The following is a 27,385-nucleotide window of genomic DNA, read 5'->3' on the forward strand; positions in this document are numbered from 1 at the left end:
AGCTTCCGCTGTTGCATACTAAAATAAGGACAAGATTTGGAGTCCATGTTTGTATGATATTGTGTAAAAACTGTATTCAAGAAACTAATTTCGATGTAACATATTTGTATTGTAAACCATTATATAATGGTCGTGTGTAAACAGGATATTTTAGATTATCATTATTTGATAATCTACGTAAAGCTTTTTAAACCTTTATTTATGAAATAAAGGTAATGGTTTGTTTTAAAAATGAATGCAGTCTTTGAAAAACGTCTCATATAGAGGTCAAAATCTCGCAACGAAATCAATTAATATGGAACGTTTTTAATCAATAAGAACGGGACATTTCAGTTGGTATCCGAGCGTTGGTCTTAGAGAAGCAGAATTTTGCATTAGTGTGTCTTATCGAGTTTGTTAGGATGTATTAGTGAGTCTGGACTTCGACCGTGTTTACTTGAAAAATGATTGCTTAAAAAATTTTGTTGGAAACTATATATTTTTAACATGTGAATATTATGTGATATATTAATCTCTTAACGTGTTTGATATTATGTGATAAATGTCTACATCTAGAACAAGTCCCATTGACTCACCTAATAATAATGAAGAGTCAAATGTAAATTGGAATGATTCGTGGACTGATTCACAAGTTCCCAAAGAGGAACCGGAAGAAGAGTCGGAACCGGAAGAAGAATCGGAACCGGAAGAAGAATCGGAACCGGAAGAAGAATCGGAACCGGTGGGGGAAATAATAAAATAGTTAAGTAAAAGAAAATCCTCAACCAACCGACCAAGGTTAATTATGGTCAATGGTGTTTCCGCCAAGGAAGCAAAATATTGGGAGGATTACCAATTCTCCGATGAATCGGATTCCGACGAGAATTCCGATGATGTTATAGAAATTACCCCAACTGAATTTAAAAAGGCAAAAGAAAATAATAAGGGAAAGGGCATAAAAATAGAGAAATCTAATTCCAACCCCGATGAACTTTATATGTATCGTCAACCCCCGAAGTCCTTAAGTTGTAACAATGACCCGGGAACCTCTAAACCACCAGGTTTTTCTAAACCAATGTGGAAAACGACGGCTCGTATTAGGGGAACATCATATATCCCTAGAAACTTGGCAAAACGAACCAAAACTGAAAAAGAAGAAACAAGCGAGTCGGAATAAGATAGTTGTATTCGTGTGGTGTAATATAGTGTGCTTATGCTTTATGATATATGTAAAAATTGATTGTATTAATAAGTATTTTTTTTATGAATCTAACTCTTGTCTATTTTACAGTATAAAAACACAAAAAGGATAGACAACCCAATATTTTAAGAGACCTACCCGGAGACATGATTGATGAAATCTTGTCTAGAGTCGGTCAGAATTCTTCGGCACAACTATTTAAGGCGAGATCAGTTTGTAAGACATTCGAAGAACGTTCCAAGAATGCCTTGGTTTATAAAAGGCTTTCGTTCGAAAGATGGGGTATATCACATTGGGAAATCCATAAGTTACGATGTGTTTACTTTGACGCATATATTGCGGGGAACCCAAATGCTATTTTACGCAATGGGTTAAGAAATTATTTTGACTCAATATATCCGAATATTGGACTTCGTGATTTAGAAAAAGTGGCTAACATGCAACATAAAGAAGCATGTTATGCTCACAGATTAGTAATGTTCGCTTCTCACCAAAGTGAGAACAAGAACATCGGGCTACAACTATTAAACAAAACGTTTCCACAAGTGACGGAGTCGGTAATTGGGATAAGAAATGAGGTTTTTAGATTGTTACGGGACTGTTGGACATTACGTAACCCTCGTCCCTTTGACGACGTTACAACACGCTGTCTTATCAACGACCATAACGGTTATGTTCCACAAGACCAAGGATGGGAAGTAATCCTAGTAAAACCAGAATGCATGACTTGTTTCTGGACGTATGAATTACGTGTCTTTATTGCCTTTGCTGAACGACTTGTGTACTAGCTAGAATTATCTTCACAACCATCTTGTATCAAATTTATTGTGTGCTATATTTCATGCTATATGTAAAATAAGCGGTATTGTAAGTTTGTAAAATATTGTGTAAAAGTTTGAACGCGAAATATTATTATAATCAGTTTTTCATATAGAATTGTAGTAGTTGAATTGTATATTAGCTACTAAGTATGAACTTAACGGGTAGGTACTACCCGAATTTAAACTTATAAAACGCTAATATGAAGAAAAAGCTTTTATAAATGAGTTCATATTATGCTACAAAATACTATTAACTACTCTTAATATTCTGTATGATTAACTTGTTCCATTTGACTATTTTGAAGGAAATGGCACCGACTACTCGACACACCGTGAATATGAATGAAGAGGAATTCCGTACTTTTCTAGCTTCAAACATAGCCGCAGTACAGGATGCGCTACATACCAACAATAACCTTGGATCTAGCAGTACAGGAAATCATGTAGGATGCACCTACAAAGAATTCACTGCCTGCAAACCTTTGGAATTTGATGGAACCGAAGGACCGATCGGATTGAAACGGTGGACCGAGAAGGTCGAATCGGTGTTTGCTATAAGTAAGTATACTGAAGAGGACAAAGTGAAGTACGCTACGCATACCTTCACAGGTTCTGCGTTAACATGGTGGAATACCTATCTAGAGCAAGTGAGACAAGACGATGCATACGCACTACCGTGGTCAGCATTCAAGCACTTGATGAACGAGAAGTACCGTCCCAGAACCGAGGTCAATAAGCTCAAGACAGAACTTAGAGGGTTACGAACTCAAGGATTTGATATTACCACGTACGAAAGACGATTCACAAAATTGTGCCTATTGTGTCCGGGAGCATTCGAAGATGAGGAAGAGAAGATTGACGCGTTTGTGAAAGGATTACCGGAAAGAATCCAAGAAGATATAAGTTCACACGAGCCCGCCTCCATACAACAGGCATGTAGAATGTCTCACAAACTAGTGAACCAGATTGAAGAAAGAATTAAAGAACAGACTTCTGAAGAGGCCAATGTGAAGCAAGTCAAAAGAAAGTGGGAGGAAAACAGTGAGAAGAATCACCAATACAACAACAACAACAATTACAACAATAATCGCAACAATTATCCCAACAATCGCAACATCAATCGCAACAACAATAACAACAACAACAACAACAACAACAACAACAACAACAACAACAACAGCAACTACAATAATCATCCCAACAACAATAATAACCGCAACAACAACAACAATCAGAAGCAGCTATGCCAAAGGTGTGAAAAGTATCACTCGGGGTTCTGCACCAAATTTTGCAACAAGTGTAAAAGAAATGGTTATAGCGCGGCGAAGTGTGAGGTCTACGGAACAGGGGTTAATAGAACGAAAGGAACAAATGGTGTCGGAACGAGTAATGGCGGAGCAAGTAGTGTCGGAGCAAGTTATGCCAATGTAGTTTATTATAAATGTGGAAAACCGGGCCACATTATTAGAAATTGCCCGAACCAGGAGAACACGAATGGACAAGGCCGCAGAAGAGTTTTCAATATTAATGCGGCAGAGGCACAGGAAGACCCGGAGCTTATTAAGGGTACGTTTCTTATTGACAATAAATCTGCTTACGTTTTATTTGATTCGGGTGCGGATAGAAGCTATATGAGTACAGATTTTTGTGCTAAATTAAGTTGTCCATTGACGCTTTTGAATAGTAAATTTTTACTCGAATTAGCAAATGGTAAATTAATTTCAGCAGATAATATATGTCGGAATCGAGAAATTAAACTGGTTAGCGAAACATTTAAGATTGATTTGATACCAGTAGAGTTAGGGAGTTTTGATGTGATAATCGGTATGGACTGGTTGAAAGAAGTGAAAGCAGAGATCGTTTGTTACAAAAATGCAATTCGCATTATACGAGAAAAAGGAAAACCCTTAATGGTGTACGGAGAAAAGGGCAACACGAAGCTACATCTTATTAGTAATTTGAAGGCACAAAAACTAATAAGAAAAGGTTGCTATGCTGTTCTAGCACACGTCGAGAAAGTACAAACTGAAGAAAAGAGCATCAATGATGTTCCCGTCGCAAAAGAATTTCCCGATGTATTTCCGAAAGAATTATCGGAATTACCCCCACATCGATCCGTTGAATTTCAAATAGATCTTGTACCAGGAGCTGCACCAATAGCTCGTGCTCCTTACAGACTCGCACCCAGCGAGATGAAAGAACTGCAAAGCCAATTAGAAGAACTTTTAGAGCGTGGTTTCATTCGACCAAGCACATCACCGTGGGGAGCTCCTGTTTTGTTTGTCAAGAAGAAAGATGGTACATTCAGGTTGTATATCGACTACCGAGAGTTGAACAAACTTACCATCAAGAACCGCTACCCACTACCGAGAATCGACGACTTATTTGATCAACTACAAGGCTCGTCTGTTTATTCAAAGATTGACTTACGTTCCGGGTATCATCAAATGCGGGTAAAAGAAGATGATATTCCAAAGACTGCTTTCAGAACATATTACGGTCATTACAAGTTTATTGTCATGCCGTTTGGTTTAACTAATGCACCAGCTGTGTTCATGGACCTTATGAACCGAGTGTGTGGACCATACCTTGACAAGTTTGTCATTGTTTTCATTGATGACATACTTATTTACTCAAAGAATGACCAAGAACACGGTGAACATTTGAGAAAGGTGTTAGAAGAATTGAGGAAGGAAGAATTGTACGCTAAATTTTCAAAGTGTGCATTTTGGTTGGAAGAAGTTCAATTCCTCGGTCACATAGTGAACAAAGAAGGTATTAAGGTGGATCCGGCAAAGATAGAAACTGTTGAAAAGTGGGAAACCCCGAAAACTACGAAACACATACGCCAGTTTTTAGGACTAGCTGGTTACTACAGAAGGTTCATCCAAGACTTTTCCAGAATAGCAAAACCCTTGACTGCATTAACGCATAAAGGGAAGAAATTTGAATGGAAGGATGAACAAGAGAAAGCGTTTCAGTTATTGAAGAAAAAGTTAACTACGGCAACTATATTGTCATTGTCTGAAGGGAATGATGATTTTGTGATTTATTGTGACGCATCAAAGCAAGGTCTCGGTTGTGTATTAATGCAACGAACGAAGGTGATTGCTTATGTGTCTAGACAATTGAAGATTCACGAGCAAAATTATACGACGCATGATTTGGAATTAGGCGCGGTTGTTTTTGCATTAAAGACTTGGAGGCACTACTTATATGGGGTCAAAAGTATTATATATACCGACCACAAAAGTCTTCAGCACATATTTAATCAGAAACAACTGAATATGAGGCATGTAAGACCCGAATATTTATCTTGCTTGTTTGTGTATTAAGACGTTCGAGATTGGGTTTCGCGGATTATTTATATAAAGTTTAAAATGCAAAAGAATCTGTTTTAGTTAGGTCGCGCGCCGCGCGGGGATTCGGCGCGCCGCGCCGTTTGCTGCTGACAGAATCCCTTGTTTTTCTTAATTGGTTTAAATGAAGGGAAAATGGGTAAATTCACTTGAGGCCGGATTTGTGAGGCTTATGAGCTAGTTTGGATCAGTTTTGGATCCCATTCACATCCACTCATCATCTTCATCCATTTTTAGAGAGAGAGTAAGAGTTTAGAGAGAGATTGGAGGTTTTGGTGAGGAAGAAGCTCGAATCGTTCAAAGTCTCGGGTTTTAAAGTTGTTCCTTTCGTTCTCGGCTACACGGTGATAGTATTGGTAAGCTCAAACTCCGAATTTCAATTATTTAATTTGATATTCAAGTTAGGGTTTTGAGTTAATTAGTTGTAAAACCTCTTAGATGATGAAATGGGTTTATGGTGACTAGTTATTCTTGTCACTTGGCGGGTTTTGGGTTGTTTGACGATTTGGCCTTGATTAGGCTTTAATCTTGGGATTTATCACTTGGATTAGTGATTATGGAAGTATTGGAAACCATTTAGGGTATTTGGTTGACTAATTGTGACTTTGGGTCAAATTAGGGTTTGGTAGTGATTATGACCCATTTGGTGACTTAATGAGGTTTATGAACTTAAAATGGATTAAGTTGAAGTATAAGACCGAGTTAAATGTGTTTTGGTGTCAAAACTTATAAAGGACGAGATTTTGACCTTTATGGGTCAAAATTAGGGTTTAAGTGTCTAAATGGGTATGACACGTGTTTGACACTTGAGTTCGGGTTTAATTGGCTTATTATGACCATTCTCACTTGCGTTAGTGATTATTGGTTAGTTTGGGCACGGTTTGTGCTCGGAAGTGCATTTGGGTCGAAATTGCACTAAGTGGCGAATTGGGTTGGTTTGTAAAATCCATCCTAATTGTATTGTTGTAATTGTGTTAATGGAATAGGTATTTTCCATTGGCGAGTTGCGGATCACTTGGAAGCTTTCTTCAAGACTTCAAGGTGAGTGATATTATCCTATGTACATATGTATGTGTAGGATGGGTGCGGGTCGGGTGAAGTGATTCTCGGCTAGAGAGCTCACTTCACATGTAGGTGGACTTGATGGACTTTTGTATGAGTCCAATTGGCACGGTTGTGCGTTTTGGTTGACCATCTTTGGCGAAGTACACGTTCGTGTGTACATTATCACACGTGATTGTGATTTGGATGTTGTGGCCCCGATGTGGTGGATTTTTATAATCCCGTGACCGTGGGTTTGAGTTGGAGTAGTGAATCGCGTGTGGTTTCGGACTCACGATGACGCGTGTAGTTTCGGTCATCTTATCGAATGAATCTCGTGTAGTTCGGATTCATGGTGACTCGTGTAGTTCGGTCATCTTGTTGAGGTAGTAATCTCGTGTGGTTTCGGATTACTAAGGCTCGTGTAGTTCGGCCAACCTTCATTGTGGTATCTTTGGGTTCTCGGTAATAGGTTAAGGTGTTAACCTTGTTCGTTCATATTATTATTATATTAATGTATTGTTGTGTTGTAGCTAACCCTCCGGGTGTAGCTATTTGGAGATGTTCACTTTGTCGTTGGTGGACTCATATTTGTTGTTGTACCTTTAGCTTGATGCTTAGAGATTGTACGGTATGCTTAGTGTAGTTGCTTTATATTTGGATGCTACGGTATGCGGTATTTGTTTGTGTGGCGTATTCATTTTATACATATATATGTATGTAGTATATTATCATTCACTAAGCGTTAGCTTACCCTCTCGTTGTTGACTCTTTTTATAGATTGCATGCGGATGGTGGCTCGGGTAAGCGCAAGGATTAGAGGACTTGCATAGTTTGCGTAGAAGGCTTGCTTTTGGATTTATTAGGATTGGGTAGTGTACCCCCAATCGCCATGCTCGGCTTTGTCTTGTATTAAGAGTCTTATGGTCTAAAATTGTATTTATATACTTAAAGGGTAATTTGGGCACGTGTGGGCCCCACTTTGTAAAACTCGCTCAAACCTTAGTTATGTGCTAGTTTTACATATATTAATGTACGGTTAAAAGCGTTTTGGCTAAATATGTCGGGAACTAGTCAAACATTTTCGTTAAATTGACTTCCGGGGACAGCGGGCTGTCCAGGTGATTTGGCGCGCCGCGCGCCCACCTGGCGCGCCGCGCGAATGAACTGCACCAGAAAATTTTTTTTTTGTTGAGAAATTTAACGGGAATTGTTGTGGTTTCGTTTCGGGTTGTTACAAGTGGTATCAGAGCATGGTCTAAGGGATTTAGGTGACTTGAGATAGGTGCCTAGACTTAGACTTGTGTGTGCTTAAATTGTTGCGGGACCTGTAGGATTACGGGTCGGAATGGGTTTAGTTAGTGCCTTGTTTATAGGTTGACTAACGTTTATATTAGTAATGCGGATATTATTAATATGCTCTTGTGTTGTGATAGTAATTCTCGCGTGTGTTTGTACCGCGTAGAATTTTGGTTGTGTTTGTTTATATCATCGAGCGAGGCGGTCGTTGTACTAACAAGTCGATGCGGCGTGTGTGCGTAATAAGAACTTGCAGACCTTATTACGGGTGCAAATCGTGTCTAACGAGTGATGTACGACGAGTGCTTAGCAAGATGGGTCGGGGTTGTGCGTGTTTACTTATACGTTCGTGATCTAATCGTTTTGCATTCCTTAGAATGGCGACGGGAAGTGGGATCGATACGAACGACGCGGAATTTAACGCTAGAGTTGCGGCCGCCGTTGCGGAGCAAATGCGTGGGTTGGAAGAAAGAATGGAAAGGAAGTATTCCGAACTTCAAAGTAGTAGTGAAATGGAGCGTTATCTTAAAAGCTTCATGAGGACTAAACCCCCGATGTACGACGGAAAACCGGATCCTTTGGTAAGCACAACTTGGATTTCGGATGTCGAAGGGTGTTTTCGTACTATTGATTGCCCTCCCGAGAGGAAGACGAGACTCGCTACGAGTTTGTTGCATGGTAGGGCAAGGGATTGGTTGGATGGTAAGATTGATCTTGTCGGTGGCGAGACGTTTATGGCCTTATCGTGGGACGAGTTTAAGGAGGAATTCTTTGAGGAGTTCCGGACTTCGGCCGATTTGTGGGAATTGCGTAATGAGTTGCGAAATTTGCGACAAGGATCTATGGAATTGAGTACTCTTAAGGCGACCTTTATGGCAAAGGCTCGTTTTTGTCCGGAGTATTTGGGAAATGATCGTTTGTTGATGGGGGATTTCTATCGGACCTTGAATGATGACTTGAAAAGTAAGATTAGTCGGGGTCAAGCGAAATCGTTTTCGGAATTATTCGACTTGGCTAGAGGTTTCGAGTCGTATTCACGATCGAATAGGGGTGAATCTTCAAGTGAGAGAAGAGTTGTTTCTTATGGTGCTCCGAGTAAGAGGACTAAGGGTCCGAGTGTGAGCACGGGTGGTACGCGAACGGGTATATCGGATTCTAGTACGGCTAGATGTTACAATTGTGGCGTAAGGGGTCACAAGTCTTGGGAATGTTCGGTACCAAAGGGTGGTAGTATGGTGTGCTTCAATTGCCAAAAGGAAGGACATCGTAAGTCGGAATGTCCCAAGTTAGCGGGGACGGGTGCGGCGAGGAGACGTTAAGGTACGTTTAATTTTGATAAATATGTCTTTCGATTATTTATTAAATGCCGTTTGAGTTTGAGTTGCATGCCTTTGTTGTGTATGTTATGCTATGGGTGACGTTCCTAATGGAAGTACCCTAAGGTGATGTTTGATTGTCGGGCGAAGGGCGTAAGACTTGGTGCAACCAAGCGTTCCTTAGTATTTGGGGTATGTTTCTACCAAGCCACGGAAATGGTTTTGGTGTTCGACTGTTAAGCGCGTGTTCGCTTGCGTGTCGAAGTTGACGAATCATGAGGTTCGTCGGTTGGTTGGAACCCTTGAGATCTAGTGTTTTAAATCTCGATGGGCGTTGGTAATGGAGTCTTTATGACGCGACATTAGGTGCCTCTTTTATACCTACTAGCGTGGTGTCGACTCCGATTGTGTTGTAGTTACATTGTACTTAGGGTACCGGGAGGAACCCTTAAGTACACGAGTGACTCGGTGAAACTGACAACTATAGTAATTGGATGATTGCGAGGGTGTAGTTTGTGTAATGCGAGGTACACTTTTTGTTCGAAATGTTTAAGGATTGTTTGAAATCCTTCGTATGCTCAAGGTTGGAGCAAGGTGTAGTGATGGGTCGTGTGTACCCAATCGTTGGTAAAGTCTACCTTTGGTAGCATTGTACGGTTGTACGAGTGTGATATAGGAACGTGGTTCCAAGAGGGGGAGTCGCATTTCCGCACGAGGAAGTTTTAGTGTGATATTTCGGATGATGTTTTTAGTAGATCCGGAAATTTCGTCGAGACCTAGTTTTGGTCAACTTGTGGTAGAGTACAATTTTGGTTAAATTGTACTTATGATATTGGATTGGAATTACCACTGAGGTGGTAATGTGGTAAATCTCGTTGAGAGATAATGGACGTGTTTGGTGAGCAAGGTGAAATCCTTCGGTTAAGGGAGGTGTGTGTCGGATTCTCTTTTGGGGAATCATTGTTTGGTACCTATGTTTGATATAGGTGGTTCTTGCTCGATTGTGGGGATGGTTAGTGGTATCCGTTAGGATTCACTATAGTGTAGCAGGGCGCGATGTTGCACTACTCGTTGTTTGAGGCCGAAAGTGCGTATGTGATCGATGAAGCATGATCTTTAGGGTCCGCTGACTTCATCGTGGTATTGATGATTTATGAAGCATGACCTTCGGGGTCCGCTGACTTCATTATGGTACGGTTGAGTGATGGAGCATGATCTTTAGGGTCCGCTGACTTCATCACGGGAGTACGTGATCGGTGAAGCATGATCTTCGGGTCCGCTGACTTTATCCGGTGTTGAGATTTGGTGAAGCATGATCTTCGGGTCCGCTGACTTCGCCATAGTAGTGGATCGCGTGTGGTTTCGGATTCACGATGACACGTGTGGTTTCGGTCATCATATTGTGGAAGTGGATCGCGTGTGGTTTCGGATTCACGATGACGCGTGTGGTTTCGGTCATCATATTGTGGAAGTGGATCGCGTGTGGTTTCGGATTCACAAATGACTCGTGTGGTTTCGGTCATTGTATTGAGGAGTGAGTCTCGTGTAGTTCGGATTCACAATTGACTCGTGTAGTTCGGTCATTCCTCCGGGATAGTGACTCTCGTGTAGTTCGGATTCACTATGGCGCGTGTAGTTCGGCCATTCCCGATTGTTGTTGTGTTGAAGGTAGTGAGTCGCGTGTAGTTCGGATTCACTAAGGCGCGTGTGTTTTCGGCCAGCCTTCGTGTGTTGTGTGATCCATTGGTTGTTTGATACACCGATGGTGGAGTCGTAAGGACCGTGTTGTTTGATCTATCGGTTGTTTGATACACCGATGGTGGGGTCGTGAGGACCATGTTGTGTGATTAGTGATGCGATAGCCGTGTTTCGCTCACATGTTGTTACGGGTGTGACGAAAGTCGATTTTGTACACCTTGGTTTAGCGTTGCCATCATCGTTTTGGACGCTATCGGTTTTAGCCGTTTGTTATGATGTTACGGTAGTGGCGCTTTGGTCGTATTGCGCACTACAAGGGATGATAGTGGTTGGTGTTGTCCGTAAGGATTCGTTTGGTTCGGTCTTTATCGTTTCGGGTTGTTGACCTTAGGTTGAGACTTGGTTGCTTTTAACGTTGTACTTGGTAATAGTACGCTAAGGGATTTATATCTCGGTACGAGATTGGTTGAGTTTTCCTGATGTTAGGGAATGAGCATGGTTTTAGTGCTCGGATTGTGGTTTTGATAAATCGCGGGTGATGATTTAGTTGTGGAAGGCGATTCGTTGGAAAGGAATTGCTTAGGAAAGTCGTATTGGGACTTATGTCGAGGACCGTAGGGTGAGGTCCACTTGGTTAAGTGATGAGGATCACGAGGACGTGATCGAGTTTAAGTGGGGGAGAGTTGTAAGACCCGAATATTTATCTTGCTTGTTTGTGTATTAAGACGTTCGAGATTGGGTTTCGCGGATTATTTATATAAAGTTTAAAATGCAAAAGAATCTGTTTCAGTTAGGTCGCGCGCCGCGCGGGGATTCGGCGCGCCGCGCCGTTTGCTGCTGACAGAATCCCTTGTTTTTCTTAATTGGTTTAAATGAAGGGCAAATGGGTAAATTCACTTGAGGCCGGATTTGTGAGGCTTATGAGCTAGTTTGGATCAGTTTTGGATCCCATTCACATCCACTCATCATCTTCATCCATTTTTAGAGAGAGAGTAAGAGTTTAGAGAGAGATTGGAGGTTTTGGTGAGGAAGAAGCTCGAATCGTTCAAAGTCTCGGGTTTTAAAGTTGTTCCTTTCGTTCTCGGCTACACGGTGATAGTATTGGTAAGCTCAAACTCCGAATTTCAATTATTTAATTTGATATTCAAGTTAGGGTTTTGAGTTAATTAGTTGTAAAACCTCTTAGATGATGAAATGGGTTTATGGTGACTAGTTATTCTTGTCACTTGGCGGGTTTTGGGTTGTTTGACGATTTGGCCTTGATTAGGCTTTAATCTTGGGATTTATCACTTGGATTAGTGATTATGGAAGTATTGGAAACCATTTAGGGTATTTGGTTGACTAATTGTGACTTTGGGTCAAATTAGGGTTTGGTAGTGATTATGACCCATTTGGTGACTTAATGAGGTTTATGAACTTAAAATGGATTAAGTTGAAGTATAAGACCGAGTTAAATGTGTTTTGGTGTCAAAACTTATAAAGGACGAGATTTTGACCTTTATGGGTCAAAATTAGGGTTTAAGTGTCTAAATGGGTATGACACGTGTTTGACACTTGAGTTCGGGTTTAATTGGCTTATTATGACCATTCTCACTTGCGTTAGTGATTATTGGTTAGTTTGGGCACGGTTTGTGCTCGGAAGTGCATTTGGGTCGAAATTGCACTAAGTGGCGAATTGGGTTGGTTTGTAAAATCCATCCTAATTGTATTGTTGTAATTGTGTTAATGGAATAGGTATTTTCCATTGGCGAGTTGCGGATCACTTGGAAGCTTTCTTCAAGACTTCAAGGTGAGTGATATTATCCTATGTACATATGTATGTGTAGGATGGGTGCGGGTCGGGTGAAGTGATTCTCGGCTAGAGAGCTCACTTCACATGTAGGTGGACTTGATGGACTTTTGTATGAGTCCAATTGGCACGGTTGTGCGTTTTGGTTGACCATCTTTGGCGAAGTACACGTTCGTGTGTACATTATCACACGTGATTGTGATTTGGATGTTGTGGCCCCGATGTGGTGGATTTTTATAATCCCGTGACCGTGGGTTTGAGTTGGAGTAGTGAATCGCGTGTGGTTTCGGACTCACGATGACGCGTGTAGTTTCGGTCATCTTATCGAATGAATCTCGTGTAGTTCGGATTCATGGTGACTCGTGTAGTTCGGTCATCTTGTTGAGGTAGTAATCTCGTGTGGTTTCGGATTACTAAGGCTCGTGTAGTTCGGCCAACCTTCATTGTGGTATCTTTGGGTTCTCGGTAATAGGTTAAGGTGTTAACCTTGTTCGTTCATATTATTATTATATTAATGTATTGTTGTGTTGTAGCTAACCCTCCGGGTGTAGCTATTTGGAGATGTTCACTTTGTCGTTGGTGGACTCATATTTGTTGTTGTACCTTTAGCTTGATGCTTAGAGATTGTACGGTATGCTTAGTGTAGTTGCTTTATATTTGGATGCTACGGTATGCGGTATTTGTTTGTGTGGCGTATTCATTTTATACATATATATGTATGTAGTATATTATCATTCACTAAGCGTTAGCTTACCCTCTCGTTGTTGACTCTTTTTATAGATTGCATGCGGATGGTGGCTCGGGTAAGCGCAAGGATTAGAGGACTTGCATAGTTTGCGTAGAAGGCTTGCTTTTGGATTTATTAGGATTGGGTAGTGTACCCCCAATCGCCATGCTCGGCTTTGTCTTGTATTAAGAGTCTTATGGTCTAAAATTGTATTTATATACTTAAAGGGTAATTTGGGCACGTGTGGGCCCCACTTTGTAAAACTCGCTCAAACCTTAGTTATGTGCTAGTTTTACATATATTAATGTACGGTTAAAAGCGTTTTGGCTAAATATGTCGGGAACTAGTCAAACATTTTCGTTAAATTGACTTCCGGGGACAGCGGGCTGTCCAGGTGATTTGGCGCGCCGCGCGCCCACCTGGCGCGCCGCGCGAATGAACTGCACCAGAAAATTTTTTTTTTGTTGAGAAATTTAACGGGAATTGTTGTGGTTTCGTTTCGGGTTGTTACAAGGCAGCGTAGGTGGATTGAATTGTTGAATGATTACGACTTTGAGATTCGTTACCACCCGGGGAAGGCAAATGTGGTAGCCGACGCCTTGAGCAGAAAGGACAGAGAACCCATTCGAGTAAAATCTATGAATATAATGATTCACAATAACCTTACTACTCAAATAAAGGAGGCGCAACAAGGAGTTTTAAAAGAGGGAAATTTAAAGGATGAAATACCCAAAGGATCGGAGAAGCATCTTAATATTCGGGAAGACGGAACCCGGTATAGGGCTGAAAGGATTTGGGTACCAAAATTTGGAGATATGAGAGAAATGGTACTTAGAGAAACTCATAAAAACAGATACTCAATACATCTTGGAACGGGGAAGATGTACAAGGATCTCAAGAAACATTTTTGGTGGCCGGGTATGAAAGCCGATGTTGCTAAATACGTAGGAGAATGTTTGACGTGTTCTAAGGTCAAAGCCGAGCATCAGAAACCATCAGGTCTACTTCAACAACCCAAAATCCCGGAATGGAAATGGGAAAACATTACCATGGATTTCATCACTAAATTGCCAAGGACTGCAAGTGGTTTTGATACTATTTGGGTAATAGTTGATCGTCTCACCAAATTAGCACACTTCCTGCCAATAAGAGAAGATGACAAGATGGAGAAGTTAGCACGACTGTATTTGAAGGAATTCATCTCCAGACATGGAATACCAATCTCTATTATCTCTGATAGGGATGGCAGATTTATTTCAAGATTCTGGCAGACATTACAGCAAGCATTAGGAACTCGTCTAGACATGAGTACTGCCTATCTTCCACAAACTGATGGGCAGAGCGAAAGGACGATACAAACGCTTGAAGACATGCTACGAGCATGTGTTATTGATTTCGGAAACAGTTGGGATCGACATCTACCGTTAGCATAATTTTCCTACAACAACAGCTACCATTCAAGCATTGAGATGGCGCCGTTTGAAGCACTTTATGGTAGAAAGTGCAGGTCTCCGATTTGTTGGAGTAAAGTGGGGGATAGACAGATTACGGGTCCGGAGATTATACAAGAAACTACCGAGAAGATCATCCAAATTCAACAACGGTTGAAAACCGCCCAAAGTCGACAAAAGAGCTACGCTGACATTAAAAGAAAAGATATAGAATTTGAAATTGGAGAGATGGTCATACTTAAAGTTGCACCTTGGAAAGGCGTTGTTCGATTTGGTAAACGAGAGAAATTAAATCCAAGGTATATTGGACCATTCAAGATTATTGATCGTGTCGGACCAGTAGCTTACCGACTTGAGTTACCTCAACAACTCGCGGCTGTACATAACACTTTCCACGTCTCGAATTTGAAGAAATGTTTTGCTAAAGAAGATCTCACTATTCCGTTAGATGAAATCCAAATCAACAAAAAACTTCAATTCATCGAAGAACCCGTCGAAATAATGGATCGTGAGGTTAAAAGACTTAAGAAAAACAAGATACCAATTGTTAAGGTTCGATGGAATGCTTGTAGAGGACCCGAGTTCACCTGGGAGCGTGAAGATCAGATGAAGAAGAAATACCCGCATCTATTTCCAGAAGATTCGTCAACACCTTCAACAGCTTAAAATTTCGGGACGAAATTTATTTAACGGGTAGGTACTGTAGTGACCCGAACTTTTCCATGTTTATATATATTAATTGAGATTGATATTTACATGATTAAATGTTTCCAACATGTTAAGCAATCAAACTTGTTAAGACTTGATTAACTGAAATATGTTTCATATAGACAATTGACCACCCAAGTTGACCGGTGATTCACGAACGTTAAAACTTGTAAAAACTATATGATGACATATATATGGATATATATATATAGTTAACATGATACTATGATAAGTAAACATATCATTAAGTATATTAACAATGAACTACATATGTTAAAACAAGACTACTAACTTAATGATTTTTAAACGAGACATATATGTAACGATTATCGTTGTAAAGACATTTAACTGTATATACATCATACTAAGATATATTATATATCATAATATCATGATAATATAACAATTTAACATCTCATTTGTTATAATAAACAATGGGTTAACAACATTCAACAAGATCGTTAACCTAAAGGTTTCAAAACAACATTTACATGTAACGACTAACGATGACTAAACGACTCAGTTAAAATGTATATACTTGTAGTGTTTTAATATGTATTTATACACTTTTGAAAGACTTCAATACACTTATCAAAATACTTCTACTTAACAAAAATGCTTACAATTACATCCTCGTTCAGTTTCATCAACAATTCTACTCGTATGCACCCGTATTCGTACTCGTACAATACACAGCTTTTAGATGTATGTACTATTGGTATATACACTCCAATGATCAGCTCTTAGCAGCCCATGTGAGTCATCTAACACATGTGGGAACCATCATTTGGCAACTAGCATGAAATATCTCATAAAATTACAAAAATATGAGTAATCATTCATGACTTATTTACATGAAAACAAAATTACATATCCTTTATATCTAATCCATACACCAACGACCAAAAACACCTACAAACACTTTTATTCTTCAATTTTCTTCATCTAATTGATCTCTCTCAAGTTCTATCTTCAAGTTCTAAGTGTTCTTCATATATTCTACAAGTTCTAGTTACATAAAATCAAGAATACTTTCAAGTTTGCTAGCTCACTTCCAAGTTTTCTAAATCCATTCCAAGTAATCATCCAAGATCAATAAACCTTTGTTACTTACAGTAGGTTATATTTCTAATACAAGGTAATAATCATATTCAAACATTAATTCAATTTCTATAACTATAACAATCTTATTTCGAGTGGAAATCTTAAAATCAACTAAACACATGTTCTATATCTATATGATATGCTAACTTAATGATTTAAAACCTGGAAACACAAAAAACACCGTAAAACCGGATTTACGCCGTCGTAGTAACACCGCGGGCTGTTTTGGGTTAGTTAATTAAAAACTATGATAAACTTTGATTTAAAACTTTGATTTAAAACTTTGATTTAAAAGTCTTAAATCAAAGTTTATCATAGTTTTTAATTAACTAACCCAAAACAGCCCGCGGTGTTACTACGACGGCGTAAATCCGGTTTTACGGTGTTTTTCGTATTTCCAGGTTTTAAATCATTAAGTTAGCATATCATATAGATATAGAACATGTCTTTAGTTGATTTTAAAAGTCAAGTTAGAAGGATTAACTTTTATTTGCGAACAAGTTTAGAATTAACTAAACTATGTTCTAGTGATTACAAGTTTAAACCTTCGAATAAGATAGCTTTATATGTATGAATCGAATGATGTTATGAACATCATTACTACCTCAAGTTCCTTGGATAAACCTACGGGAAATGAAAAAAATAGATCTAGCTTCAAAGGATCCTTGGATGGCTTGAAAGTTCTTGAAGCAGAATGATGACACGAAAACAATTTCAAGTAAGATTTCCACTCGAAATAAGATTGTTATAGTTATAGAAATTGAATTAATGTTTGAATATGATTATTACCTTGTATTAGAAATATAACCTACTGTAAGTAACAAAGGTTTATTGATCTTGGATGATTACTTGGAATGGATTTAGAAAACTTGGAAGTAAACTTGCAATCTTGGAAGTATTCTTGATTTTATGAAACTAGAACTTTTGGAATTTATGAAGAACACTTAGAACTTGAAGATAGAACTTAAGAGAAATCAATTAGATGAAGAAAATTGAAGAATGAAAGTGTTTGTAGTTGTTTTTGGTCGTTGGTGTATGGATTAGATATAAAGGATATGTAATTTTGTTTTCATGTAAATAAGTCATGAATGATTACTCATATTTTTGTAATTTTATGAGATATTTCATGCTAGTTGCCAAAAGATGGTTCCTACATGTGTTAGGTGACTCACATGGGCTGCTAAGAGCTGATCATTGGAGTGTATATACCAATAGTACATACATCTAAAAGCTGTGTATTGTACGAGTACGAATACGGGTGCATACGAGTAGAATTGTTGATGAAACTGAACGAGGATGTAATTGTAAGCATTTTTGTTAAGTAGAAGTATTTTGATAAGTGTCTTGAAGTCTTTCAAAAGTGTATGAATACATATTAAAACACTACATGTATATACATTTTAACTGAGTCGTTAAGTCATCGTTAGTCGTTACATGTAAATGTTGTTTTGAAACCTTTAGGTTAACGATCTTGTTGAATGTTGTTAACCCATTGTTTATTATAACAAATGAGATGTTAAATTGTTATATTATCATGATATTATGATATATAATATATCTTAGTATGATGTATATACAGTTAAATGTCGTTACAACGATAATCGTTACATATATGTCTCGTTTCGAAATCATTAAGTTAGTAGTCTTATTTTTACATATGTATTTCATTGTTAATACACTTAATAATATATTTACTTATCATTTAACATAACTAACCAAGTGTATCAATATCTTAATATGATTCATATGCACCTAGTAAGACGTTGTTATAACGATAATCGTTATATATATCGTTTTCGAGTTTCTTAAATTAATAGTCTCATTTTTATGTATATAACTCATTGTTAAAACACCTAATGACATAAATACTTATAATAAAATCATGTTAACTATATATATAACCATATATATGTCATCGTATAGTTTTTACAAGTTTTAACGTTCGTGAATCACCGGTCAACTTGGGTGGTCAATTGTCTATATGAAACCTATTTCAATTAATCAAGTCTTACCAAGTTTGATTGCTTAACATGTTGGAAACACTTAATCATGTAAATAACAATTTCATTTAATATATATATAAACATGGAAAAGTTCGGGTCACTACAACAATTAATCTTTATCTTTATATGTAAAAATTTTACTACAATAAATTGTACGTAAAACAAAAGGAGAATATATATATATATATATATATATATATATATATATATATATATATATATATATATATATATATATATATATATATATTGTTTTCTGGTAAGAGGAGTATCACATATTCCGTATATATCTTTTAGATATGTTTGCATATAACACAGATTAACTTCTATATTTGCTTATTGTCCACTTTATGCGAGGTAATACCACGTGCGTGCTGCATTTATACACGGACAGCTAGTGTCGCTTGAGCCAATAACCAGTAAACGGTTAAAATGAAGGGCTCATACCTGAAATTATATGAAATCATTCGGCAACCAATAATTGGAAACAATTACGATGCCGTTCAACAGTCAATTTTAAAAGCATAAAAGACGTATCATTTTCACCGTTGTTCGTTCTCCAATAACAAATCCATTGGTTCTACGCGTACTTAACATATCAAGCAACATTTAGAAGAACAATACAACGTTCATTGGTCTCCGAGAGGAATTTCATAAATATATTCGGGCATCATGACTCAAAAACAGTTTTTATCCAGCCACTGTGCAGAATTATCCATAAAAGGCTATCACCTTCTTCCGCTACCGCCCATCGATACAACAACATTACAGGTTGTATGGGATATATACTCATCTCATCCGGGCACTTAACAACAGAATATCACCACCTTGAAGACCGAGCTAACAAACGCAAACTACTGCAACATCACAACCGGACACAAATCCATCATTTAAGTGATGACTTGCTACTTCGGATAGCGCATAACGTTATACATCTGGGTTGTGTATAGCATTTCATGAAAACATAATACATACTAACCTCTAGGCGGATTTTCATCGCAAATTCATTATCATGGCAACATCATAGTAGCAAAAACCGTCATCTGTTTCAAAATATTTCCAGGTACTCTGGCATCCGTCTTCCGGTATCGAATAATCTATGTAAGGTAGTTTGAGAATTCCAATATCCGACTTTCGGCCTCCGTTCAGAAAAACAAAATGAAGACACCATATCCGGATAACGCTAATCTGAGTTTTACTCCTCGCATAAAACTTCCCACCTCCGTTCAAAGATAAGTCATGGCTCCGGGCTATATGTAGATACAATTGGCTTCCGTACTACAAATTTCCAATAATATATACGGAGTTCTACTTAAAAGGATGTCACATCTGCAATTTACGAAGACATTACAAGTATCGGACAGTTCTTGTGCTAGAAGACATATATTCTGGGCAACGTTGTTTTTTCCTTTGAGAGGTCACCAATTAATCACCAATATATTGAAGTCTGGGCATCAAGTCGAGTAATCTCAGAAGAGTAAAAGTTCAAACACTATGTAAGATTTTGCTTTCTACACGCTTGACGGTGGGCGCTTGACATCTGAGATTCAAACCATATTTTGAGAAAAAATATATGAAATTAACATATCAAGTTTCGGGAAGCATTCTGATTTAACAAACTTGAAAAAATTAAATCATCCGTTTAACATCATGCCATCCGTAATCCGTATAACATCATGAAGTTTCATTTACAACAAATCCTTTTTCCGGGTTCCATATTAGCCAGGTTTCGAATATTTTAAGATTGTGTTCACAATGTTGACATGTGAAAGATCATTTGTAAAGCAGAAATATGTGATTTAAGCCATCGTTTCGTTGTATACAAAAATACTTTGTTCATGATAATAGAAGATAGAAGGGCGTGCTACCATACATGCGTTTGAAGAATATTCCGGCATCCATGTTTCGTCTTACTCATTGACTTGAGTACGTCAAATTTAAATGACTCTACTTGCAAAAAAAATATTATGGTCCAGCAAAAGCCGAAATCGTCCAGCATCATTGTTATCAAAGATATCAAAGTTGTTTCCAATACAATGTCATCCTTGTTAGACACATGATCTTATACTCAAGTACTACGACCATGCCACTTCAATTATTATCGACAACATGTCAATTTCAAACTTCAATAGATGTTCTCAACAATTTTATTTTGTGAAGCAAGACGAAGGATGTACAACTTTGTTACAATGATTCCGATCAACAGTCTAAAAAACCATTCATTTTCAGCTTCAACAAATAGTACAAATTCTAATTAGACGCAGTTATTTGAACCAACACTACAGAAAGTAATTATCCAGATATTATAAGCAGAATGTTGTGTTTCGTATACATAAATGATCAACTCAAAGCCAGCAAAATTTCTTTCCACAGCCTTCATCCTAAGAATTATTTTCAAGCATGAAAAAGCATTTAAAAGACATCATTATCAGGGGTATATTGAGTGATATCATGGCCACATGCACTCATTCCTTTAGCAAGGCGATTGTAGCAATCGATTGTAAATAGGGCATGGGTCTAAGGATTTCACAAAACGGATGGGATGATCAAGCCTATTTATCATCATTCATTCCACATTTGGAGAGAAGCAAGTAGGAAGCACTACATCTCATCCCAATGAACACATTATCTTGACCATGACTAGTGGAACAGCTTTTCAGACAATTCAGAAGGGTGAACATGGACTGACGCAGAAAGAAATATCTTCACCATTTAATTTTAAAATATCAGATTTACATATTTCAAAGACTAGCACGTGAAAACAAGCAACATTCACACATATCAATTTTCTTGCAACAACTTCAGTAGAAAAGGCATATGATTTGCCGAAAAAAAGTAAGCACACAATGCAAAAGAGTGCAACAGTACATATTACATAACAATTAACGGAGCACGGTGGAAGGATTTAGGATTGGAAAGATCTTAACAACATTTTTATGTTTATCAACAATACCGAATATGGATCATCATCGAACACGCAAGGTACAATTTCAAAACTTCAAGCATTATTTGATAAAAGAACATTTTTATAGTTGCTATCATTGGAAGGAAGACACATTAAACTCCATGCCACATTCGTTGGTCCACGACTCATCAATATATATTCATGGCCGCTTCTTGCATAAGCCCATATGGCTGCATATGCGTAATCCCATCACATTATATACATGTTATTCGCTAAGAATTCAAGATTAAGACCGTGATGAGAAAGATCATATCGAACAGTAAAAGGCAAATGATAATGGATTATATATGCTCTCAACGCCAACCGGAGAAGAACTGGGAAGAATTTGAAAGGCAATAAACTTAAAGAAATTTTATGCGTAGTACTGTATGTTCAGATAGCCCGATCAACTATCTAGAACATGAGATACGGTCGTAAATGTAAAAATTTCTTTAAAAGTAAGAAATTAAACAATTATTCTTACGGAAAAATATTCATATTTTTATCCGGCCGAGGATTTTTTTTAATCAGGTGACGCAAAGCTGTGTGTCATCCCTGCCCTCATAAGAGATATCTAGTCTCGGTGGTAGAAGTTCAATCGTAAACAAAAGGTTGAAAGGCACGGTTTAACAACCGTAACATAGCCGGCAAATATATCGTAGATTTAGAACCTACGAAATGTCGACGATAAGCAAAATTACAAGAACTAGTTCTTTCGACTTAAATTCGAGCAAATAAATCTTTGACAACAATTCAAAGTGCTACTCTTAAGCCGCAAAATACATTAGTGCAAAACACACAATGAAAAAGAACAAAGGAAAATTTCAGTGTATAGCTATTCAGAGTTCTCCGGCTAGAACAAAAAATCTCAAAGACATAAATCAGACTGCCTAACGTTTTGCGTAAGCCCTAAAGGCAGCTTTCTATGCTTAAGCCCTTAAACATAAAACATAAGGAATAAACATATCATGTCAGCGTACAGCACAAAGATAGTCACATGATCTTCTTATGAAGTTTATGGTGTTTTCTAGGGGATACACGCATAAAAACACTAGTTTTTTTTTTTACAGAAAAATGGATCAAAGAGTACAAACGATAACAATATTTGGCGGTTTCTATCATTTGCCGTCCAGCATACAGCAGGCAGCTTTTATGCTTAAGCCCTTTTACTAGGCGCGTGAGCAGCACGCGGCCACGTCAGCAAAACCAAAGTACATTCCGGATATTTCGCACAACAGAATTAATCAGCGATTGACACGTGTATCCCGAAAAAATTGGACATTCTACACCTATAAGTAGACCCCTTAGGTCACCACATTTGATATCTGAACTTCAGTCAGAGAGAAGTACAAATTCTCCCTCACACATTTCTTTCTCATTCTAAAATCACATTAACCGTTTAGCAACAGAATGCTAGACGGATCAATTACAGATTGATCCAAAGACTGATTGAGGCCACCCCACGGATCGCTCATCCGTGTTCCGGGTCTGCAGAGATTATTTCTCGAGGGCAAACATCAGTCGGCATCATACGCTCAACCCAAAGCAGTTATTGTATTACACTGGTACCTTACAACTACTACACAGAAAATTGTACCAACAGAAGTTAATCAATCATAAAGTGATAACAAGTTTCTGAATATACATTTAATCAGGCATATGACTCAGTTGCTTCATACATGGCATTATTTGCCAACATTATAAAGCCTACTACATACTCAAATTTGAGTTATTTTGAGGATCATTAAACGACCCAACATTTACGTACCAGATAACAGCATAATTATGTTCCCAATGCAGAAAAAGCACTTGTTTTCTTTTTTAGTTTAATGTGTTTATTTTCTGTAAAAATAAACACATCAAACTGGGGGGACTTAATGGTTTATCTTATAGTCTACATGCATAAAATGAAAGTTGTGGAGCTCTGAGTTACGAACATTTTGGCTTTTGAATCACTTAAATTCGACTTCATATGACAAAGTTATGCCCAAATTAGTGAAGACACGTAAGTTGCTGGGTTTTAGAATTAATCAGGCTCAAGAAGTAGCTCATGAAGCTTCCTTACCAGCCCAATATTTGCCTATAAATAGAGGAGTTCCCCACTTCATTTGGACATCAGAGGAGAGATCAGACGCTCCACTTTCTCTCTCACACACACTTTCTCTCTCTAGATTCCATCTGCCATCCGCCCAGCTCCAAAGCACGTGACCTCATCCTCTCAGCTCCATGGCACGTGACCTCATCCTCTCAGCTCCAAGGCACGTGACCTCATCCTCCCAGCTCCATAGCACATGACCTCAGCCGCCCAGCTCCAAGGCTTCCCAGCTTCAAGGCACACAACCTCAGCCGCCCAGTTCCATGGCACATGACCTCAGCCGCCCAGCTCCAAGGCCGCCCACTCCAAGGCCGCCCAGCTCTAAGGTACACCACACATCATATTTTCTCATATATGAATCAGCAATATATTTTATCACTCAGGATACAGGCAGAACATACGTAAGCCCTATTTTAAGATTGACTTAAGCCATGCCATGGTTTCAGAGCATGATTCGCGTCTGCAGGGATTCGTCCTGAGAGTAAACGTCAATCGGCAAACTACTCCTTACATGGTTCATTCTACCTTGCACTAGTACGTATATACCTACTCTCTAGTAGAGAAATACGTACTAACAAATATAATTAATTATTTTAATGACATCATCATGAGGGGCTTAGAAAATTTTTCTTTATTTTTGAATTTTTTTAAACTTGGATAATCCTTATCTATGACATTATCATTTATATATATATATATATATATATATATATATATATATATATATATATATATATATATATATATATATATATATATATATATATATATATATATATATATATATATATATATATATATATATATATATATATATATATAGGGGCAGGATCAATGGGGAAGTAAACAATCGGGGGGAAGCAAAAAAAAATTTCGTTTTTTTTGGAATTTTTTTTTCCGGCATCAAGATCACATGAAAATATTGTAGTGACCCGAATTTTTCCATGTTTATATATATATTAAATGAAATTGTTATTTACATGATTAAGTGTTTCCAACATGTTAAGCAATCAAACTTTTTAAGACTTGATTAATTGGAATAGGTTTCATATAGACAAATGACCACCCAAGTTGACCGGTGATTCACGAACGTTAAAACTTGTAAAAACTATACGATGACATATATATGGTTATATATATAGTTAACATGATTTTATTATAAGTATGTATCTCATTAGGTATTTTAACAATGAGTTATATACATAAAAATGAGACTATTAAATTAAGAAACTCGAAAACGATATATATAACGATTATCGTTATAACAACGTCTTACTAGGTACATATGAATTATATTAAGATATTGATACACTTGGTTAATTATGTTAAATGATAAGTAAATATATTATTAATTGTATTAACAATGAAATACATATGTAAAAATAAGACTACTAACTTAATGATTTCGAAACGAGACATATATGTAACGATTATCGTTGTAACGACATTTAACTGTATATATATCATACTAAGATATATTATATATCATAATATCATGATAATATAACAATTTAACATCTCATTTGTTATAATAAATAATGGGTTAACAACATTCAACAAGATCGTTAACCTTAAGGTTTCAAAACAACATTTACATGTAACGACTAACGATGACTTAACGACTCAGTTAAAATGTATATACATGTAGTGTTTTAATATGTATTCATACACTTTTGAAAAACTTCAAGACACTTATCAAAATACTTCTACTTAACAAAAATGCTTACAATTACATCCTCGTTCAGTTTCATCAACAATTCTACTCGTATGCACCCGTATTCGTACTCGTACAATACACAACTTTTAGATGTATGTACTATTGGTATATACACTCCAATGATCAGCTCTTAGCAGCCCATGTGAGTCACCTAACATATGTGGGAACCATCATTTGGCAACTAGCATGAAATATCTCATAAAATTACAAAAATATGAGTAATCATTCATGACTTATTTACATGAAAACAAAATTACATATCCTTTATATCTAATCCATACACCAACGAACAAAAACACCTACAAACACTTTTATTCTTTAATTTTCTTCATCTAATTGATCTCTCTCAAGTTCTATCTTCAAGTTCTAAGTGTTCTTCATAAATTCCAAAAGTTCTAGTTTCATAAAATCAAGAATACTTCCAAGATTGCAAGTTTACTTCCAAGTTTTCTAAATCCATTCCAAGTAATCATCCAAGATCAAGAAACCTTTGTTACTTACAGTAGGTTATCTTTCTAATACAAGGTAATAATCATATTCAAACTTTAATTCAATTTCTATAACTATAACAATCTTATTTCGAGTGAAAATCTTACTTGAAATTGTTTTCATGTCATGATTCTGCTTCAAGAACTTTCAAGCCATCCAAGGATCCTTTGAAGCTAGATCCATTTTTCTTATTTCCAGTAGGTTTATCCAAAGAACTTGAGGTAGTAATGATGTTCATAACATCATTCGATTCATACATATAAAGCTATCTTATTCGAAGGTTTAAACTTGTAATCACTAGAACATAGTTTAGTTAATTCTAAACTTGTTCGCAAATAAAAGTTAATCCTTCTAACTTGAATTTTAAAATCAACTAAACACATGTTCTATATCTATATGATATGCTAACTTAATGATTTAAAACCTGGAAACACGAAAAACACCGTAAAATCGGATTTACGCCGTCGTAGTAACACCGCGGGCTGTTTTGGGTTAGTTAATTAAAAACTATGATAAACTTTGATTTAAAAGTTGTTATTCTGGGAAAATGATTTTTATTATGAACATGAAACTATATCCAAAAATTATGGTTAAACTCAAAGTGGAAGTATGTTTTCTAAAATGGTCATCTAGACGTCGTTCTTTCGACTGAAATGACTACCTTTACAAAAAAGTCTTGTAACTTATTTTTCCGACTATAAACCTATACTTTTTCTGTTTAGATTCATAAAATAGAGTTCAATATGAAACCATAGCAATTTGATTCACTAAAAACGGATTTAAAATGAAGAAGTTATGGGTAAAACAAGATTGGATAATTTTTCTCATTTTAGCTACGTGAAAATTGGTAACATATCTATTCCAACCATAACTTAATCAACTTGTATTGTATATTATGTAATCTTGAGATACCATAGACACGTATACAATGTTTCGACCTATCATGTCGACACATCTATATATATTTCGGAACAACCATAGACACTCTATATGTGAATGTTGGAGTTAGCTATACAGGGTTGAGGTTGATTTCAAAATATATATAGTTTGAGTTGTGATCAATACTGAGATACGTATACAATGGGTCGTGGATTGATTCAAGATAATATTTATCGATTTATTTCTGTACATCTAACTGTGGACAACTAGTTGTAGGTTACTAACGAGGACAGCTGACTTAATAAACTTAAAACATCAAAATATATTAAAAGTCTTGTAAATATATTTTGAACATACTTTGATATATATGTATATATTGTTAGAGGTTCGTGAATCAACCAGTGGCCAAGTCTTACTTCCCGACGAAGTAAAAATCTGTGAAAGTGAGTTATAGTTCCACTTTTAAAATCTAATATTTTTGGGATGAGAATACATGCAGGTTTTATAAATGATTTACAAAATAGACACAAGTACGTGAAACTACATTCTATGGTTGAATTATCGAAATCGAATATGCCCCTTTTTATTAAGTCTGGTAGTCTAAGAATTAGGGAACAGACACCCTAATTGACGCGAATCCTAAAGATAGATCTATTGGTCCTAACAAACCCCATCCAAAGTACCGGATGCTTTAGTACTTCGAAATTTATATCATATCCGAAGGGTGTCACGGAATGATGGGGATATTCTTATATATGCATCTTG

The sequence above is a fragment of the Rutidosis leptorrhynchoides genome, chromosome 7 (genome assembly GCF_046630445.1).
Source record: "Rutidosis leptorrhynchoides isolate AG116_Rl617_1_P2 chromosome 7, CSIRO_AGI_Rlap_v1, whole genome shotgun sequence".
NCBI classification, from domain to species: Eukaryota; Viridiplantae; Streptophyta; class Magnoliopsida; order Asterales; family Asteraceae; genus Rutidosis; species Rutidosis leptorrhynchoides.